The sequence below is a fragment of the Heloderma suspectum genome, chromosome 11 (assembly GCF_057233095.1).
Source record: "Heloderma suspectum isolate Gila_16-S chromosome 11, 16-S_ref, whole genome shotgun sequence".
NCBI lineage: Eukaryota > Metazoa > Chordata > Lepidosauria > Squamata > Helodermatidae > Heloderma > Heloderma suspectum.
In genome coordinates, this window is record NC_139468.1 from 4,409,189 (window position 1) to 4,431,016 (window position 21,828).

At 45.9% G+C, this 21,828-nt stretch overlaps 1 protein-coding gene and 1 long non-coding RNA gene across 7 annotated transcripts in view; one reads left to right on the plus strand and one right to left on the minus strand.

Annotated features, from left to right (window-relative positions):
• The window catches only part of RORA (RAR related orphan receptor A), a 511,382-nt gene that overhangs the window by 163,103 nt on the left and 326,451 nt on the right, over positions 1–21,828 (plus strand). The gene's annotated exons all lie outside the window — the stretch shown is intronic.
• On the minus strand, positions 978–20,380 carry LOC146336920 (uncharacterized). 6 transcript variants are annotated; one of them, XR_014785306.1, is made up of 4 exons: positions 20,332–20,380; positions 7,201–7,398; positions 5,790–5,875; positions 978–1,740 (listed from the first exon to the last, which is right to left on the minus strand). It is a non-coding gene; the product is annotated as an uncharacterized LOC146336920 (long non-coding RNA). The 6 variants fall into 6 exon arrangements; XR_014785304.1 differs by having other exon boundaries at positions 5,790–5,878; XR_014785305.1 differs by lacking the exon at positions 7,201–7,398 and adding an exon at positions 11,119–11,230 and having other exon boundaries at positions 984–1,740.

The window sequence follows — 21,828 nt, forward strand, 5'->3', positions numbered from 1 at the left end:
TCATCATACCTTGTACAGATTTTAGTTTTACATCAGTTTGGAAGATAACCTTGGCTGGAAAGCAGTACTATGTAGCACTATAAATTTCTCCCACATTATTTTCGACCATTCACATTCAATTTGATAGAAAAGAAATTGTTTTCGATAAGTAAATTAAAGGAGAAGGAACGTTGGAGAAATTCTCATGGGTTGTGTTCAGGATTCTTGTGCTGCTTTTACTTAGGAGGGGGCTGAGGAGTGGCGGAGCATTTGCAGTCCTGTCTTTCACTGTGGAATCATCTCTCTGCCCCTGCATTAGAGATAAGATGTATCCACAATCACCTCTCAGAAATTTAATGTTTGGAAGATCCTGGGGAAAGTGCTGAACCCTAAAGTGCTGAACCCTAAAAACCCTGAACTGCTGTAAACTGCCCAGAGGGCTTCAGCTATGGGGCGGTATAAAAATATAATAAACAAAATAAATAAAGAATGACAAGTAGAGCTGAGCCAAAATATCTCATATTTCTCAGAAAAGTCCTGTGATTTTTCTTTTTCATGAACCCCCCCCCCCGAAATAAAAGGCCACTTTGCAGGATTTCCCCAAATTTTCTTCCCCATCTTTTGGTGGGTTTTGCCTCCCCTTCCTCCCCCGCCCAGTGCCCCAGAACGATGCTAGGTGTGGGGTATTATGAAGAATTGAGAATGGGGGCCAGGCTGCCAACACACTTGCTGCTGTTGCCACTTGCAGTGTCCGTGCAGAAAAACAAAACCCCTTGAGGGGGAAAAAAAAGAATCTGTGCTAAGCCCCTCGCCAGTGGTGAGCCCTCCCTGTGAGAAATTGTTGGAGAATTTCTCCTCTGACTGGATGAAATTTGGTGAAATTCTCTTCCCAATTTCTCTGCCCACAAACAGGGTGGAAAATTTGGAGAGGTCATTTGTACTCAGCTCTAGTACTATACATCCCGCCGATTACAGAGAACAATATAACACAAATATTTCATGTTATCTCCAACGCACCTAAATTCTGCTTTATTCTGTAAAGGGCCTCCTTCCAAGGCACTGGACAACAACAGAGGTAAAAAGAAGAACTTACAGTCTGGTAGTCAAGGCTATTAGGAAAGGAAAAAAGAGGCAAGGGGTGGGCATTTGTCTGAGGCATGTCCACATCTTTAGCAGTTGGAAATATATGCTGATAAGGATCCAGATGTTCAAAGAATCATTTGGAGCTTAGAGAGCATCACACAAGAACAAGAGGCTAGTCCCTGTGATCTCCCTTTTCACAGTTTCCATTAATGAGCTCCAGGGCTTGGCTGCAATGTATTCTGAATGTCCCTTCTCTACTGACCTTCCCCACAATTCTCTTCCGAATGAGACACAGCTTGACTTGGTAGTAATAGGAATAATCATTGTTATTTAAGCTGTGTTTGAGTTGTGGAAATAGCTGACAAGAAGAACACTTTCTTTCTTTCTTTAATTCGAAATATGCAGGTGAAATAATTTTCGTTTTAGAAGGTGGGAAAGAAACATAGTAATTTTCTTTCTGAACCACACTGCATGGTGCCAGTAATTCCCATGTTGTCACTGTTTTCCGTATCATTGTTTTCAATATGAAATTGTCTTTCCTAAAAAGCTTTGTCAGTCCTTTTGCTGGCTCTCCTTGCTGTTTTAGTCTTAAGCTTTAAGGTCAGGTTGTCGGCAGGTTTCTGATTCTCTGGAACAAGTACAATTGGCATGATCGGGGATTCACAAACCATTTCCCAGCTGGAAAATAAGTCCAGAAGAAAGAAACACAAAAAGGTTACATTCATAATGTATTATGGTTCATTTTAAAAGAAACTTAAAGGAAGATGAACCGTAAGATGTTGGTCTGTTACCAAAATCAGGGGGTCCTTTGTGGACTGTAGTCAGTGAATTAAAATCTACTTTATTTAAGTGTATATCTGCATGCTGTCTTGGGTGTCCCCGGAATTTTTCCCTTTTTATCTACACCTTCCTTTAAGGATAACACCACCTCAGGGAGCTATTAGATGTCACACTGGACATCTCTCAGTGAACAGATCTCCCAAGGCTTAAAATCTGTGGGGAGGAACAAATTGGATCACAGCCACAGTCCTGGGGGAGGGTGTCTGCCCCCCCCAACATACACACACACACACACACACCGGTTCCTCATAGCATAAATTGATCCCTGCTGAAATTCTTAGGGGAAGCTTGCCTTTAAGAGCGTAGGAATGTAAGAAGTGCTGTGCTGGATCAGACCAAAGGCCCATCTAGTCCAGCATTCTATTCCCGCAGTGGCCAACCAGATGCCCATGGAAATCCTACAAGTAGGACATGAGTGCAAAAGCCCCCTCCTGCCCTTGTTTCCCAGCAATTGGTATACAGAGGCATTCTGGCTCCAGCACTGGAGGTAATATATATCCATCCCATCCTGATTAGTACCCATTGATAGCCTTATCATCCACCCATGTTGATGACCATCACTACATCCTGTGGTAGCAAATTCCATAATTCGAATATGCAACATGTGAATAACTTCCTTTATATCTGTCCTGAATCTCCCTTCATTCAGCTTCATGGGATGACCCTGGGTTCTAGTATTATGAGAGGGAGGAAAACATTTTTTCTTGTATTTTCTTGTTGTTAGCTGCCTTGAGTGTGATTTGTAGTGAAAAAGAGCAGTATATATTTAATACATAAATCTGCTCATCTCCTAGTCCTATCTGGCTCTCCTGAGAATGCCAGAACATATGGAAGGAACTGTGCTGCAGCCAGGTATTAATGGATTGACCTCAAACAGAAGCAGCAGAGAGAGATTTTTCTCACAAGTCGCATGCAGCCCAAGCAGAATGAATTATTCTCTAGCCTATCGGCTGTGGAATGTGACTTGCTAGGGGGAAGTGAGTTGTATAACTCACTTTGGTGGTTGGGGCTTTCCCGGCTGAGGTGGGGGAAATGAATTTCATATATCCCCAAAGAATGTCATGTCTGCTTTAGATTTGCATGGGCTCAGTAACGTATGGAGATGTTCTCTCCAGTGGCTCATACTGCTGTTAACTTGCTGTTTCGGGATTCATCGGGGAGATATGAAAACTGCCAAGCTAGCCATACAGTATGACAGAGGTGGAAGTGCCTTTTATGGAAGGAAAGGCTGTGTTTCCATGGAACGCAGCTTCCGCGTAACCAACGTGTTCTGGGCCAGGTAACGTGCTTATGGCAGCTGTGTGGATTCGTTCTGCATGGAAGGAGAGTGGACTCATCTGGGTTCCATGCTTTGCAAGCCTGGTTTATGACATCTCCTGTGTCAGACAGGACTCCTCTGTTTTCAAGGGATTGAATCTTCTGAAGGTGGAGTTCCTTCTGGGGTGACTGTCTCTGGGCAGCAGTCTCCTGTTCCAGCCAGACCTGGAAGAGTCTACCCTTCTAGGCCAGTCTGCAGCAAGAGCTGTAGAGCACTGAATGCAGAACAGAGGGCAATCTGCAGCAGATAAGAGAGAGCCCGTCAAGAGAGCATTCCAGGACTTGGGATAGCTCCCCACCCAGTCCTCTGCCTCCCTGCTTTTCCTACACAGTTTCTCCCACCCTTAAGCCAGTGTGAGAATTCCCCCTCCGTCTGTTCACTTCAGTGTAGCAAGCCTGGAAGGACACAGATGCCTTAACGCTGAGCTGGGGTAGCACAGTCAGCAAGAGGCTGAGTTATGCGATTGAGAAGTCACCTGAGGCTCAAGTAGCCTCAGCAGCACCGAGTGCCTTCTACCGACTTATGCCCCTATCTGGACAGGGATAGCCTGGCTTCAGTTGTCTATGTTCTGGTAACCTCCACCTTAGATTACAGCAATGCACTCTATGTGGGGCTGCCTTTGAAGACTGTCCAGAAGCTGCACCTTGTGCAAAATGCGGCAGCCAGACTGATAACAGGGGCCAGAAGGTCTGAACATATACAACTGATTCTGGCCCGCTTGCACTGGCTGCCTATATGCTTCCGAGCCCAATTCAGAGTGCTGGTTTTGACATATAAAGCCATACACAGCTCCGGACCACAGTACCTGCCAGATTTCCTCTCCTGGCATGAACCAACCCATACACTATGCTCTGCATCCAAGGCCCTCCTCTGGGAGTCTCCTCCGAGGGAGGCTCAGAGGGCAGCAACAAGGGAGAGGGCCTTCTCGGTGGTGGCTCCCTGTTTATGGAATAATCTCCCTGACAAGGCTCGCCTAGCGCCAACATGGTCATCTTTTTGGCGCAGGTTAAAACTGCCTTCTTCTCTCAGGCATTTGGCAGCGTATAAGGAGCCTCTTGATTTAAATTGTTTTAGATATATGTTGTTGTTGTGTGTGTTATTTGAGTGGTTTTTAATTTTTGTGAAACTCCCAGAGAGCTTTGGCTATGGGGTGGTATAGAAATGAATGACTGAATGAATGATGTGTCCAGTTCACATCTTGCCTTTGCTATGAGAAGGCCTTGGGCAAACCAGCTCTTTTCTTAGCCTCAGCCCTCCAATCTGCAGCCATGAGGATAATAATGCTGATCTACCTTGGGAGGTGTCATAAGGAATGCAGGAAGTTGATGTATGTAAAGCAAGATAATGTATGTGAAGCAAGATGGTGTATGTGATGTTTTTTGAGTACTTTAGGCCAGGCGTGGGGAACTATGGATCCCCCAGGAGACAGATTGCTTTCAGGTTCACCCCCGGGGGCTGGAGGACATCAGGGGGTAGACCCTCCCTCCTGAAGCTTGTTCTCTCCCCAAAGCCTCACCCTCTATCACATGCTGATTTCCTCCTCCATGTCTAGATTGCTCTCACCATAGTTTGCTGCAATGGCCAAGTCAGGCAAAGAATAATTAACTCTGACCTCCAGATTGTGATTTGAAACCATGGCTTGAAGTGAATTTGTAAGACAAAGGTCAGTGTTGAGCATAGCTTGCTCAATTTGGATGTTCCCCAGTACCACAGTAGGGGCCCAGTTGGGGCCCCAGTGCTGCAACAGGCATTGACCCTTGAAACATAGGAACCTACCTTATTGTGCACATATTTTCCAATCCAATCCTCTGTAGGGTGCTGGGTGGGGGGAGGAAATCGAACCTGGCACTCTGCCAGCAAGGCCCAGGCACCTTTGTCCCTGCGCCTCTGGGACAGTGCTCAGACAGATGAAGCATCAGTCCAATCTCTGCTGTGATAGCACCCCCCCAAAGTGCTCGAAGATGGTACTGCTATCCTTCAGCCCAACCAGGCATCAATAGCTTGGATGGCTCTGTGTTGTCCCGGCTTGGTTCCTTAGTCTGAGCAACTCATCCTAGTGCGTAACCATGCAGACTGCCTTTCCTTGTCTGATCTGGTACCTGACCACCATACTGATTTCAAACTGTGCCTCCTGCCTCTGGCTCTCTGCTATTCATTTGCTTGTGCCAGATCCATCCCCCATCCCCCCAGCCCAGCTGCAGCCAGTTTTGGAGCTTGACCAAGGCCCAATGGGCCTTGGTGATCCCAACCAATCAGGGATTATGCATTGGCCATGTCATAAAATCCATGGAAGAGGGGAAATGGTTTTGGGCATCAGGGAAAATGCTAATGAAAAAAGGCAAATCATTTTGGCAAAGCTGTAATACATCCAAGGACTAGCTAAGATTTTTTTCCCCCTCCCCAGTCTGAGAAGGTAGTGACTCTGGCTAAAAGACTAAACAATTCCTGTAGGAAGCACCTTTTCTGCATGCAAGGGTCACAGTTATCTTAGAGTTCCTTGGGACATGTTATCAGTTCCAGTGAAGGGATGTGCCCCAGAAAAATGTTCCATCCCACTGTTATAATTCACCTTAATGAGCAGCGAACAAAAGGTTGTGAAGGACGGTTGTGAGCGATTGCCGACAAAGTCCCGGTGTACTGCAGCTGGCTGAGTTCCTGCTGGCAAAAGACATCGTATATTATTGCTGCAGGTCACATAATGGTAAATGAACACTTACGGGCTCTGTGGCAACTGGATTGATTATTGCATCCCCCTCTGAACAGGGCCTGGCTTTGTTTTACAAGTAAATGCATTTGTCCCCGCTGTGTTAAAAGTCAGGCGATCAGTTTGAATTCGCCGAGCTCAAAGTGAAGATGACGGAAGCAAGCCGAGAGCCGACGCTGGGGCTTTGCGCACACTTGGCGAGGTTTGATTTGCTTGCAAAGTATGTGGCGCTCACAAACAAATATAGATTCAGTGTCAAAACCTTCTGTTAAGCTCAGAGTTAAGGTGAGGGTAATTTAAATGCCATAAATCAAGGCAATGTATAAGTGCATGATAAGCACCTTTAGTGCCCATTTAAAAAAAAAAACACTGTGTTTGAATAAGAGCTAGTTAGAGGAACAGGGCGATGCGAATGTCAGGACCTTCAGAGCTTGAACTGGGAATGTCTTGACCTGCTGGGACCTTGTCTAGTGAGCCACCATGGACTGGGTCTGCTCAGATCTCTAAGCCCTGCTCAAGCACAAAATGGAATATGGGAAGATAACATCAGTCCCTGCCACTGGCTGGCAGTATGAACCTTCTGGATTGGTCAGGCCTGGTATAAGCAGTAGGAATCTCACTTCTGACTTTGCCAGTTAACAGAGGAGAACCTTCAGCTTCTAACTCCTCCAGCTTAAGCCTCTAATTCCAACAGCTGACCTCAGCAACCCTGAGCTAGCATACACCACCTAGATTGGGACAGGACACCCCCAGCCTAACCCTGATCCTTAAGACAGCATAAAACAATTTTGTTTATGTGACACCACAGGGTTCAGACATGACTCTGTTAAGAATCACAGTTAAAAATATATATCATCCCTTTGTTCCCATCTCTACCCCCAATATTCATGGATGGATGAGTTAAGTTCCGTTAAGCCTACAGGCCTTGTTTCCACATTTCTGTATTCTGTATGGTGGTTGAGCACGTTTTCTTTCTGCATTTTCGGGACCCACAGTATCTTTTACTTCCTCATATTTTGGAACTGAGTTCAGGCTACCATTCTAGCTGTGAGCGATAGGAATTGCTCAACTTGGCATAGACCTACATTTCGGTACGTGGGTAGAAATGGCAGAATATGTGTGTTTATGTATATAAAAACTAGGGTTGCAACTGTTCAATCAATCTTTAATAATAAAACTGTATAATTTTGATATGCATCCCAAGTAAACAAGGGCTGAAAGATTTAATCAGTAGATTAATCAACTAAAATTATAGTGAACACATACTGTCTCTTACCAGGCCATTTCCGTCTCCATTTTAATACAAGGCACAGCTGCTGCACTTTGTAGCTGCTCCAAGTAGAGGTGGGGTAGAAATTCATTTGGTTCACATTTTAATGTGAACTTGCCTAATTCTGCACTTTTGAACCAAGATGCAAACCAAAACTCAGCCATTCTTCTACACTTGCACATCTCTGAATTTTGCAATGGAGTTCTCCCATAAAAAAAATGAAAATATTAGGGGAACATGCACACAAAATGCATTTATTAGTGAAAATAATGTTCAAAACTCACTATATTAGGAAAATTGCTTGCAAAAATTGTGTATGTTAGTCAGAATTGCGCACAAAAATGCAGGTATTAGGAGAAATGCACACAAAAGCACATATGAACTTTCATGCATTTTTTTTTAATTCTCACAGTTTGTAATGAACTGAACTTAAGACTGGAAACATTCTCAAAGTTCAGGACAAACTGAATTTAAGACTGGAAACATGGGAAGCTGAGAGAAATCAGATTTACAGATTTGTCCATCACTAGATCTAAGAGGCTGTACAAGAAAGGGGGAAGGTTAAAATGTGGCCTTTGGACCACCTCGTAAAGTTGTAAGGATGTCGATTTTAAGGATTTGTGCATTTGTGTGTTTGTTTTTACTCCATACTCAGAATGGGACAAAATTAACGTGTCACATGCAAAACTGGCATGGACTGAACTGAACCTGATCTGCCCATCCCTACCAGGCCCTCCTACTCCCCCCACTGTGCCAATTTCCCCTTGGAAAATGTCTCTGTGTGTGGGGGGGTGCATCCTTGGCATTGCATTGCACACAGTGCTAGATAAAAGCACAGTGGAGGAAGGGGGACTTGTTGCAACAGATCAATGCCACCTCCTAAAGCAAAAGCGAAGGAAACTCTTTGACTGGATTGCTGCCAGACAGAGGGACTGCGACCTACCGCAGTTAAATTTGTTTAGCGCGCTACTGATGTTATGGTAATGAGGTGTTCCTTTAACAAGGCGGCTGTCAGTTGCACATTTAAAATGCAGCTCCCTCCACTTCAGAGGGAAGGCGACACAAACATAATTTGAAAGAGCAAAGCAGCAGAACTGCCTGTGACTTCAAAACAGAAGAAGAGCCCTGCTGGATCAGACCAAGGGTCCATCTAGTCAATGGAGAATGGAGCCAATTCCCTAGGGAGGTGGTGGGCTTTCCCACACTGGAGGCATTCAAGATGAAGCTGGATAGCCACCTGTCAGGGATGCTTTGACTTGGATTCCTGCATTGAGCAGGGGGGTTGGACTCGATGGACTTATAGGCCCCTTCCAACCCTTCTATGCTATGATTCTAGTCCAGCATTCTGTTCACACAGTGGCCACCAGCTGTCGACCAGGAACCCACAAGCAGGACACAAGTGCAACAGCACCCTCCCACCCATGTTCCCCAGCAACTGGTGTACATAGGCTCTCTGCTGTTGGTACTGGAAGTAGCACATAGCCATCAAGACTAGTAGCCATGGATAGCCTTACTTTGATGCATGTTCTCGTTGGCTCTCTCTTACTCTGAGCTCATTAAAGTAAGTATATTGAGGTAGCAGAAGGGACATGAAGCCATCTCTGGGAGTCTCTAGCCCCCCATATACCCCAGTGATGTCATCACGGTGCCGCCACACCTCCTTGGGGGATGCATGTCTCTAAACACACCAGCAGACTCTTTCTCCATGTTCAGGGAATAAACCGGGGGCATTGAAACTCTTTCACCCCAAGGGCCCAATTCCATTTCAGAGAAACTCTTGGGGAACACTTTCTAGTGGTGGGCGGGACTGAAGCAAAAGAGGTGGGGCCAAAAATCCCCCCTCCCAAGCCCCCCAGCATATTTTATCTTACAGCTCTTCTTGTCAGTAACGAAGGCTTAGGAGAGGCATTTCAGCCTTTTAGAACGAGGGGAAACTGCAAATGCCGGGAAACCACAAATCTACTCCCCAAACTCCACTTCAAAGCTCAGTTTGCCCTGCTCCCATTTTTATTTTGTGACCTGTTTTTCATTTCATTTGAATGGGGAAAGTGTGCATTTCCATGCTCATTTTTCAGAAGTGTGCACTTTCCCTCCATTAAGTGTGAAAATACTTAAAAAAAAAAAACACAAAGCAATGGAAGTGGATCTCAAAATGCACATTTTTCAAAAAATACACATTTTCCAAATGCAATCGCAAGTTTGGGAATGTGTGAGCTTTTCCTGGAAAGATGCATTCCCACTGACATTTCCTTTCAGGGTTTCAAACAGGGCAAGTTCTGATGTTTTGCAAACCGAAATGAAATTCTTGCACATCCCTACTGAAAGGGCAGGAAGCACAATAAAGGGAACAGAAGGGTGGGAGGGGGAGAGAGAGAGAGAGAGAGAGAGAGAGAGAGAGAGAGAGAGAGACTCCGGGGTTCCTAGCCCAGTTATAGGTCCGGGTGACAAAAGTTTCACGAGGGAACGGGGTGGTCCTGGAAGGGTGATGCCCAGGTACAGAAAAGGAAGACAATTCTCTCATGGTCATCTAACAAAATAACAGAATGACCACTAGGAGTGGGAATTACAGCACTACTCATACAGCACCCTTTGGATTACTAATCCAAGAGGTAATACAGTGTGGGTTGATTAGATTAGAACTGGGAGAAGATGGGGTGTGCATGTTCTGAGTGGGTCCCATGCTAGCTGAATAATGGGTGGGGCCACTCCCTTGTCCATGACAATAGAGACATTTGGCAGGAAATTCACAACCTGATTTTCCCCCTGCATCTAGATGCTCACTGGCTCACATTCCTAGGCAAAATGGAAACTCCTTGAGCAAAGGTGCCAAGGAAAAACTTAAAGTGGCAGTGGAACTTTGCTCTCCTGGCAGCAGGGGTACTCTTCACACCTGATGCCCTACTCAGCCTGGATGGGATTCTCCATGCAGTCACCCAGCGTCATATCACTTACGGCAGAATGGGGTGGGGTAGAGGCAATGGTCCATCCTTGCTAGGACATGAGTGAGCAGGCACGCCTCAAGTATTCCTGTGCACATGCAGGGCCTCATTTGCAGTCAAGCATCGTGGGAACCTGAGCTCCTACTATTACATCATCAGGCACACAACAGGGTCTAGAGGCTTATTCATAATTTGTCCATCATAATTTAGCAGATGTCTGATGGATGTCCAGGTAGCTCACCTGGTTTCCTACATGAATTATGGTTCGGGTGTGTATCTATCTGTCTGCCATTACAATCTGCATCTTGGCTGGTGTAGTCCCCATAAGGAACAGGAATCCAGTAGAAAACTTGTTATTCCACTCCAGTTGACTAAAGTTTCTAAGCAACTCAGCCAAAACAGGTTCCAGGCATAGGAAGGAAAACAAGAACCTGCCTTGTACTGAGTCAAACCATCCGACCATCTAGCTGAATGGCTGCAATTCTCCAGGGTTTCAGGCAAGAGTTTTGCCAGCCCTACCTGGAGATGCTGCCAGGGATTGAACTTGGAACCTTCTGCATACAGCTATGGCCCGTCCATTTTCTCTAACCTAGGGATGCATGCGTAAAGTGCTTCAGATCAGGATTGTGGCAACCAGCCAAACCATCAAGGACCTCTGAGTTCCACCTTGAAGCTCAGTCCAACTCATATCCATATCAGAATATGAGCTTTTTCTTTTCTTTTCATGTGAAAATCACAAAGTACATTGGTACATACTTGGATGTGCATTCAAAAGTCTGTAATGGTCTCCCATTGATTAAAGCACGTTTTCCAAAATGCACATCTTTTCATGTGCATTTTTTCCAATGCACGCATTTCTCAAGCTCGGCACATGAACAGCATTGCAAGCTCAGGGATGTGTGTTTGGTTCTGGAGCGTAAAAAAAGAGTAAATTCTGTTCATAAACAAACTGCCACACATTCCTCATACATCCCCAGCTTCAAACCTTGATGGAGCCTCCTTTGAACTTGATGGCTCAACTTAAGGGCCAGAATGGCTCTCTCCAGTCCTCAGCACCGAAGGTTTACAGCGCCATCCTGATCTCCTTTGTTACATAACTAAAGGAGAGGTAGAGAAAAGTGGACATGGAGTAAACCCCAGGCAACAACCATGACCTCAGCGGTTGCTTAACCATGCACTGAGTAATGAAGTCCAGGACAGCAAAGGCACACACAACTGCCCTTTCTTGTTTCCACCTCCTTCCAAATGCAGGGAGGTTTAAAACATGGGTCTGTCTCCTCTTCCACTACCCCTCCCAGGATCACAAGTGCCTTCTTCTTCAGAACAAATTTATTTCTTGCCGCCTCCATCTTCACAAAGGCCCGCTTGTGATGAATACCAGACTCCGTGGCTTATTTGTCAAAAGCGGCACACCTGTGAGGGTTCGTATGCAAGATAAATTTGGGGTGAGCTGGAAGGGGGAAGGGGAGGGGAGGGGAGGGGGAGACACCACGCAAGGAATAAATCTTAACAAGTTACACTAGGCTGTGAATTCTCCTCACAAGAAGTGCCCTCCTGACAAGGTATGATAAATTACAGTCTTTGTTGACACCTTCATTGAGTTATTTATGGCTCATTAGTTGAACCGAAAAAAGGAGACTCATCATGGAAGGGTGGGGGGGTGGCGGGCGGGGGCAGGCATACAATGCCTTTCTAGTGGGCTCCAGTGGATGCCAGGGAAGGAGGAGAAACAAGAGAGGATCAAATTATGTGGATGTGTGTGCAGGGCGGAGCTGTCTGGCTTTTTTATCAGATGGAAGAATGGACAATTCCAAACTGATGAAAAAGCCAGAGGGCGGGAAGTCAAGCCCATTCCACCTTCTGCCATCCTAGCCCTTTGAACTCCTTGCTTGCATGTTCTGAAGGACAGTCAAGTGGCTCGCTTTCATCTTGCTTTCCCCTTTAAATTCATTCCCTTTTTTCAGAAGTCATTTCATTTCTGCTGATTCTTCACCTTCTCAGGGTTCCTTTTCTAGAGGGATATGTGAAGAACCTCCTGGCCCCGAAATAACTCGGACCTACTGGATGGTTCTTGGAGGCATCCACCAGGTGCCGGTTTTGTTCAGCTAGATGCTGGATTCTTTTCAGAATCCAGATTCACCAATTTGTGACGTGAATGGATTGTGGAGCACCTCCCCTTCGATGAAAGGAGGACACGTTTGGTTTGTTTTAACTTAGGGAAGAGGCAACGATGAGGGACTGTGATTGCAGTTCATAAAGCAGCCTTCATAAAACAGCTCCCTTCAGCCCCAGCCACCATGGTCGGGGCTGATGGAAGTTGCAATCCAAGAAATCTGAAGGCTGGCGTAGAGAAAGTGGGTAAAGAGATGCTTCTCTCCCTTTCTCCTAATCCCTTCAGAGCTCCAGCTTCCATGCCTGGCCAGCGTGTCAACTAAGCACTACATGTTTAACCAAAAGATGAAGGAGGGGAGAAGCTGAATGCACGTCAGGGGCAAAAATGCAACATGTCAGCAAATCAGTCACCGGAATGTCGCATGGTTTCACATCAGGCTGCACCAAAATGTTCCCCTCCCATTTTGCCACTTAGTGAAACTGGGAGGATATTTTTGGCCCTTTGGCTGGACCAAAGAGAGGGAGAAGTTTATCCATGGTGGTGGCGAGCACTGAGCAGGCAAGAAATTTTGGGTCACATTTTCAGTACATTTTATTAGATTTCTTCTTTTTTTACATTTGTTGTCTGTCTTTTGGAATAGTTGGGAACTCCCCACATTGAGTGGAAGTTTGAAGATATTTGTGACTACAGTAGGCAGGTGTCCTATTCTACAGAAGACAGTCCTCTATTTGAAGGGCTGTCCAGTCCAAGTCCATTTCAAAGGGAAATACCTTCATAGCCTTGAAGTTGCTCACCCATAGGTAGCACCTGGACAGCAGACAGAGCCAGGCCCACAGCTCACCTGGTCGCTGTCTTCCCCACTATGGTGAGATGGACTGTATTTCTATTTAAATCACAACAATTATTTCTTCATTTGCATGCCCCTTTCCCCCAACACCACCTCTTTTCCCCGGGACCACCAGTCGTTCGGTGGTTTCTTGGCTTTTGTGCAATTTTTCCCCATTCTAAAAAAGCTTGAAGCTCTCCTCAGGCTTAGTTACTGGCAGTAACAGCTTTAAGCTAAAATATGCTGGTGTTTTCTGTATTTTCGCCCTGGCCCCTTTTGCATTTGACCCTGCCTACCACTGGAATGCAGCCTCCAAGAACTTCAGCCCTCAGGCTAAAAGAGATGCAACGCTACCCCTGAATTAGCATATGCCAATGTCATGCAAACATTGTCTCTTTTGTCCTCTTTTGGGGTGATCCATTTCCTCTTTTGGAGCGACTTATCACTGGCCACCCTATTTGTGACCTTCTCTACAGTCCACACATTCGCAGTTTCTTTGCAGTGATGATGAGGATGATATTTTGCTGTGCGAAGGATCAGGCAGCGGCACCCCCTCCCCCTGCAACCCCAACCTGGTTTAGATACACAGATAGCACTTTATCCAAGTGCCGTGCTTTGTTTTCATTCTTTCCTGGAGAAGAGATATAACTGCGTCAGGAAATGTTGAGAGTTCTCAGGAACTCACAGCCTTTAAGAAATGCTATTTAGGGAGCTGTGAAGAATTATACAATTGCAGCTGTTCCTTGCGAGCAAAGCTTTCTCCCCTGTCATATTTTGAGGCTGTAAAACTGCACATGTGGTCCATCAGAAGCAAATCTCTTATAAAATACTTTGTGACATCCTCTCCCACCATCTACAATGGCAGCTGTGCAGCTGCGTGACACACAAGCCAGTTCAAGGAGCCAGGAGCGGAGGCAAAGATGGTTATGTGGTGCTTGTCACGCCACCCGTGTCCGCCGTCGTATCATTCTGAAAGCCCCTTCTGGGCCCGGCCGGTGTCTTGTGTCATTTCTGGATTAACCTGAAGGCAATGAAGCCTAGGTTGTGGTGCCTTCAGGCATTTTTTTAATGCTAATGTTTGTCATTGACTTTCAGAGCTGTAGTCACATTCTCCTACTGCTGGTTTTTAAATTCTTCTTAATGTACTTCTTCAGTTATTTTTACCCATTTAGTCAGAACGGTATTCTGCTTTTTAACACTGCTGAGTTCTTCTAGACTTATGGAGACTTTCTCCTTCTCTTTTTCCTCCTCCTCCTCCTCCTCCTCCTCCTCCTCCTCCTCCATGATGATGTAATTACTATTGATATTGTTTTAGTTATTTCCTTTACACCCCACCCTTCACTGGAGGCATTCAAGACGAGGCTGGACAGCCACCTGTCAGGGATGCTCTGACTTGGATTCCTGCATTGAGCAGGGGGTTGAACTCGATGGTTTGATAGGCCCCTTCCAACCCTACTATTCTATGATTCTATGAGCTTAGGGCAACATACATGGTTCTTCAACATTATCCTCACAACAGCCCTGCAAGGTAGGTCAGGCTGTAAGGGTGTGACTGGCCCAACATCAGCCACATGTTGGCTCTCTCTACTATGCAGTTATATGGGCTGCTTTGGGGCATAACGCTAAACTATGGCTTAGTGTTACATGAACAAGCCCCAGGTTTGTGAGCTTCCTGTCCCCATTCCTCCTCTGGCACAGCTGCAAGGAAGAGATCAGAAGTGTTTGCCCTAACCACAGTTTGTTGTTACATCTGAACCTGGACAAATTGTGGCTAGTCTCAACTATGGCTTGTTTGAAAAAGAAGGCAACTTCAAACCTGGGTTATGAAACTGGCTAGTTTCAACAAACCATAGTTAACATTAGTGATTAGGGATGTACTGTATTTTCCTGCATACAAAAACATGCACATTTTTGTGATCACCATTTTATTTTTTAAAAAATGGCAACTGCGAAGCTCAACGAGGCAGCTGGGATGAGTGTGGGCTGCTTGCTAAGTGTGGGAGGGGCTCGAGTGCGGTCCAGGGAGCAGGGACCAGCAAGCGGGGGCAGGGGCTGGGTGGGCGACCGGAGAACCCAGACAGGGGTGAGTTCACACATCCCTATGTGATACATCCAAATTTCAGAATTAGTTGGCTTGTAAGTCAAAACCTGTCCACTCATAATGCTCACCTTCGTAGCAAGCCTGGATTGATGTACTACAAATTTGTCATTCAGTTTGGAATTGATTTTGAGCTCTAGAGCATGCACAATAAAGAAGTACACAGATTCCCCCTAATTTTTCAATCATCCTACTACCTAGACCCCAAAGAAATTGACTTAAAGTGGTGTCTTTAGCTGCTTCCCTCATCATCGTCACCACCACAGCTCTGGCACTAAGGAGGAGTAGGGCGGCACTTCATACTGGTGATGGCACTGTCACAGGACATCGTCACGTGGACAGGCCACGTGAAAATAACCAATCAGAAAGGGGGCCCATAAAGTAGTGATGCATGACATCATGCCATCCTACGTGATTCCAAACGACACCTCCCAAGATGCACCGTGATACCGTGCATGCACAAAAACTCTTATGCACGGAACACGATTTCGTATTAAAGAAGAACTTTCGTCTCAGCTCACGTGAAGGAATTTGTTACTGTCCGAGTAAATAACAAATTTGCTTGGGCTAAGTTTATTCATCACTAGTGAAGATGAATCACGGTTTAGGTTTTGAATGTAGCAGCAAGCTGCATTGTATTGAAAATGGAAGTTTCTTCCTTGTGGTTATCCCAGAGGGTGTTCACAAGCCCATTCATGTGCTGTGAAAACACAGTTTAGCATGGTGTTGAACCCAGCCATTGTGTTCAATGGACTTCACATAACTTTATCCCAATAAACATAAGGATTTATTTTATTTATTATTTATTTATTACACTTATATCCCACCTTTCTTCCATTGTGGAACTCAAGGTGGCTCCATGTGGTTCCCAGGTGGTCTCCACTCCAAACACTGACCAGTTCCAGACCTGCTTAGCTTCAGCATGTTGGCTGCCTCATGTGCCTTAGGACCAGGCCCTGGAACAAACTGGTATGGTAGATCAATATGATTACCTTTGACTTGGAGATGGGGAAGCTGAGGCTGGGAGAGAGAGTGGCTTACCAATGGCCAATGGTGTTTGAGATTCGAACCAGGGCCTTAGTCGCCATGCTACAGAGTGGGTAGCATGAGTTCCAGGTGCATATCTCCCCATGAGATAATACAGGTAACACAATTGCTTTAAGTGGTTGTTTGTACGGGGTTCATTGTTTTTTATTTAGGTTTATTGTTTTTACTGATGTGTTCTACCAGACTTGTTTTATGTTTTGATTGTTGCCTTGTATTGTACTTCTTATTTTATTGCTTGATGTCATGAGCACCATTTTGTGAAAAGTCAGGATACAAACTGAATCAATTGATGATATTTTTAAAAAAATCACTTTAACTTGATCTTTAAATACTAAAAGGGAGTTAGACAGGTGGGTCTCCTTGAGGAGAGAGTTCTTCAGAGAGGGTATCACCATGGAGAAACCTTTGTGCCTTATGGCCATCCATCTGACCTTAGATGCTCCTGAAATTTACAGTGGAACTTCCTGTGTTGAACATGGGGGTACTCCCAACCCAAACTGGTTTGGGGGTTTTAAGATCAAAGACAGTACTTCAAATTGTGTCCAGAACCTAACTGGTAATATCATCAATCTTTTAATCCTGGTGAAATAACAGTCCCTGCAGCTGATACTCCAAATGGAAAATGTTGGCTTCTCCGAACTGGGGGAATGGAGCACGAGAAAGCAGAAATGCACATGATAGGCCAGCAAAAATCAATATTGCGGCTGCTCACTGTTCAATATTGTTGCTAATCTCCTTGGTAGGAGGGCGACAGTTGGACTTAGGTTCAAAGCGTGATCGACTATGCTGTCAGGTGTGCCATTAAAACATTTCCATCCTGCAAAGGTATGACTAAAGATGGTTTAACCATTTTAAGGCGACAAATGTGGTCTGAGTACAATCAGGATAAGCAACATCAATGATGTCATGAAGGAAAGCATCCTCTTGTTCAGGGTGTGTCTGCATCACAGACTTAAAACTGGTTTAAGTCATTATCAGCACATTGTGTTGTTGTTATTCTCTCTCTTTTTTTAATGGGGTGCAGGGGCTTAGGGATTTCAAATGGATCCCAGGAATCTTTAGGGAAAGCTGTAACAATTACACTGACATGGGCTGGCTTTACATTAAAGAAAACCCCCGCAGTCCTCCCACTGTGGAGCCTTTCTGCATTTACAGCAGCTCCCAGACAGCGACCACATGATTGCAGAGAGGGGACATTTTTTAATTTTAAAGGTTCCATAGAGATCAATGAAACTGCACCATCTAGTGGCTGTTTTAATAGCGTGACAATCCAGTTTAAATAGGTAGCCAGTTATTTCCGGATCTTTTTGAGGTGGAATAACCAGCAAATACCTCTGGATGTGCCCTGTAGGTTGACGACGTCATGAAAAGGACCCGCAAACATCCATGAGTGAGTCATCTCAATAGCAGGATAAAAGCTCTGTGTGGAGAAGCCCATGAAGGTCTGTAGAACAGGAGCCTACATCACCAGTATGGTACTCACCAGTGCTGTTGTGGACCCTGGACTCACAGGGATGTGGTGCGGGCACTTTTTGATTAGCAGAGACATTAACTTCACCTGCCCTCCTCCCTCAGAATTTCCTTATGAACATAGTTGCAATCCTCATAGTGGGGTGGAGGGGATGAATTTTCTCAAATTCTCAAATATGGATATGGATATGGATATACAGGCTACCCCAGTTGTAATGCAAAGTATTGGGGGGGGGGGCTTGGTTTTGAATGAGCAATTAAGACCCATTTGCTATGCAAAAGGTCTGCTCCTGGTGGAGATGAACACTGCTAGAACTGGTTTGTTGATATGGTTCAGCACAGTAGCCTATGTTTTTGGCCTCCCCTCAGGGACGGGGCTATGGGGACTGTCACGATGAGCATCTGTACTTCAAAGTTTACCACTGCACTGCTGCTTATTCACTAAAGGTAGGTGAGCACTTGGATATGATCCAAGCTCTTTCCAAACATAATAATATACAATAAATAAAAATGGAAAGAATTTGGGTCATTTTTAAGCTCTGAGGCATTTTGAAGCTGCTCTCTGTCCCCAAAGCACCCTCCCTCGCAGTTTCCAGTCATCTAAATGCTCCCTCTGTCCTTTGCTTCATTGGCCAGTGGCAGGAGCAGCAACAGCGACAAGGGAGATCTTTCCCTTCCGCTCCGCCCCCCTTTCCGTCACCTGGATGGAAGAAGTTGGGAGCTTGTAAAGTTTGCCCCTCCTTTGACACAGGCTTTTCTGAACCCCCAAATGTCTTTTCCAAACCTGACTCAGCAGTACTTTGTTCGCATCTCTCCTATTGACATTTATTTCTCACAACAATAAAACTGGAGCAACAGGGAAAGCATGCACGAGTGACTGCCGGCCCGTTGACCTTACAAACCTTCATGTCGGTTTAGCTATCATTGCTTCTCCCAGAGAATCCTGGAATCCATTCAAGATCCTAGTGCCCCCAAATGCACGGAAAGAGGGAGCGACCATATTTAAGTGTGTAAGGTAGATACGCCTAGAGAAGGACTGTGTTTCCCTTTATTGCATCATAGATTTGTTTCTAAAAAACACAGCCAGACATTGACAGTCATGCTGCTTTGCCCACCAGGTGGTGGTGTGACAGCTCCTTGGTCTGCTCTGCACATTGGCTTGGAACTTTGCTGGCTGGCGTTTTGTTACGCTCAGAGTACTTTGGTGGTGTGCCATTTTTAAAGAAATTGACATTCTACTGCAAATGTTTTAAAGTAGGAACAGGAAACTAGCAGCACAATGACCCAGCCTCACAGTGGCTTTCCCATCTGACCCCACCCCCAGCAAAGCCCCCAATCCAATGGATCAAACCCTCCCCCATGTATCTCAGCTGTTTTCTTTCCTCCATGCTCTTTTACCACCAACACCTCTCTCTGAGTTCTAGTTTGGCTGAGAGTCTGAATATGATGCAGCTCAGCTGCTCAGTCTGGTGTGTGAGCCTAGACACATGCAAATGGATGTGAGCAGCCAAGGTGCATACTAACAGGGAGAATAGTGACAGAGCCTCTGTTGCTCTCCACACTGGAGACAGTGAAGGCTGAGGTGCCCAGCTCATGGGAGGGTGATTCAGTGAGCCACAGGCACATATCAAACAGAGGTCGGTCTGTCTGTCTGTCTGTCTGTCTCTATCATCTATCTGTCCCTGACACTTATATAATACCATCCATGTGCATGGTACTTTACAAAGTACAAGAAGATAAGTCTCTGCCCTAAGGGGCTTACAATCTAAAATACAACACCGGGGAAGCAACAGCGTAAGCGGGGAAGTGGAGGCAGGTGTAAACAGAGAAGCAATATGGGCTTAGGCATACTTACAGGCTGAGTTATATTAGGGCGAAGGTGTTAAACCTTAGGCTGATGGGGCAAATCCAGCCTGTGTGGGGACCTAATCGAGCCCTCCAGAGTTCCCCATATGCGACACTCTCATCCCCTGGCCCTATTGCCTTTCCCACGACTGCTGATCATTTGTGGTTTCCCGGCTTTTGTGCAGTTCTTTCCCCATTCTGAAAGGTATAAATGCCCCCCTTCAGGCTTAATTATGAGCAGTAAGAGCTTCAAGCTGAAATATGCTGGTGTTTGGGGAATTTTGGTCCTTCCCCCTTTGCCTAAAGAGAACCAAAGAGGAGAGTCATCACCTGTATCAAAGACAGTGGGAAGGTCAAGAGTAACAAGGACTGAATAGAAGCCTTTGGATTTTGCAGCACAGAGATCCTCAGCAATCTTTGCAAGGGCTGTTTTGGTGGGGTGCAGAGAGCTAAGCCAGGCCAGGAGTCGAAGGCAGCTGCTGTTGCCCAGGTAAAGTCCAGCCTGGACAGGAATCCTTTTTACCTTTCCTGGTCAGGAACATGCTGCCTGGGGCAAGCTGGGAGTTGTAGTCCAGGACATCTAGAGGGCATTAAATTGGGGAAGACTCTGAACTATTTGTCCCCCTCCATTCCATGCTGTATAATCAGAATATCTTCATTTTTTGCACACACGGTATGCTTTTAAAAGCCAGCTCGAACCTAACCACCTCCGCCTGTTAAACTGTTGCCTCATTTATTTATTTTTTGAATCCCCTGTCTTTGCTTGACAACGCAATTAGAAAACTGAGCAAAAACATACCTGGCGCTTGATTTACTGCAGCCGTCCCAGGAGACTCCCTCAATGATCTAAATATTTCAAAAGACTCCACTAAGAACACAATAAGGTGCATTATGGAGAGTGAGAGTGTAGTAATCACCCGGGGCATGTGTTTGGCCCTGTGCCTTGGGAGCTGAACCTCTCCGCAAGGTCAGAGTTTAAATTCTACATCAGCAGTTTGCTTAAAAGCCCACCCAGTCTTCAGGATGCTTGCCCTAACAACATCCCCCCCCCCCACTTCTGTGTCTCTAGAGTTGCATTGTACAATGCCAGTAATACTTTGCTTCATTCCACATTGCAGAAGCTGGCTGCTTTGGCAACGCTTTGGGTCAGACTCCAAGTTTATATACAGTTCAGGGTAAATATTATTAACTTCTGGGGTGCCATTTTCCTTCTACCAATTCACACTGAGTTTGTTCATATCCGCTCACCATTCTCCTACTTAAGCTTCCCTATGGGGTGCTGGGGGTCTCAAACAGGACAGCAGGACCCTGGCACACCAGTCACTGGTGTAGGACACTGGGTCTCCCAGAGGTCAGGCTTCCACACCCTACCCACTTATTTATTTTATGTATGTATTCATAGAATCATAGAATAGTAGGGTTGGAAGGGGCCTACAAGGCCATCGAGTCCAACCCCCTGCTCAATGCAGGAATCCAAGTCACAGCATCAAATAAATACTCATTTATTACATTTATATCCTGCCTTTTTTCCTCCAAGGAACCCAAGGCGGTATACATAACCCTCCTCCTCTCCATTTTATCCTCACAACAACAACCCTGTGAGGTAGGCTGGGCTGAGACTCTGTGACCAGCCCAAAGTCACCCAGTGAGCTTCCATGGCCGAGTGGGGACTAAATCTCCTGACTCCCAGTCCAGCATTCTAGCCACTCCACCACACCAGCTCTCCCTTCCAATCCTCAGTTTGCACAGCAAGCTCAGCAGGCTCGGCTCTGAGCCTCGAGGGCGCCATCTAGGTGGCAGTACCAGTCTGCCTGAGCATCCTGTCAGCTGACCCCAAGGGGCCAATCCCAGGCCATCAGGCTCTATAAAGTCCTGGCCTCAGAGCTGGCTCTTCACTCTAAGTAATGTGTCTCTGCTGTAAAGACCCTGGGTGAACTCCCTCCCCACTGCTGCTGTAGAACTTGAACCCTGCCTAGTTTGACCACGTTGGCCTTTCTCAGCCTTGATTGCTGCCTTATTTAAAATATTTCTTGGCTGCCTTGTGAGGGCAGAAGCCCTCCCAAGGCAGCTTGCAGCAATAAAATACATAACAATACATTTTAAGAAATTGCCCCTTGGAATGACCCCTGACTGTTTTGGACCACACACTTATTCCTGGCCTGGTTGGACTGCTAGCTAGCTCCCTCCTGGCTGCCTGGATCCTAACCCTTGCTGAGACCTGCCAGCCTGGTGTCAATGCAAACTCCTGGCCTGACCTTGGGTGCACTGCTGGCCATAGGGTGGTACCGCAGCTCCC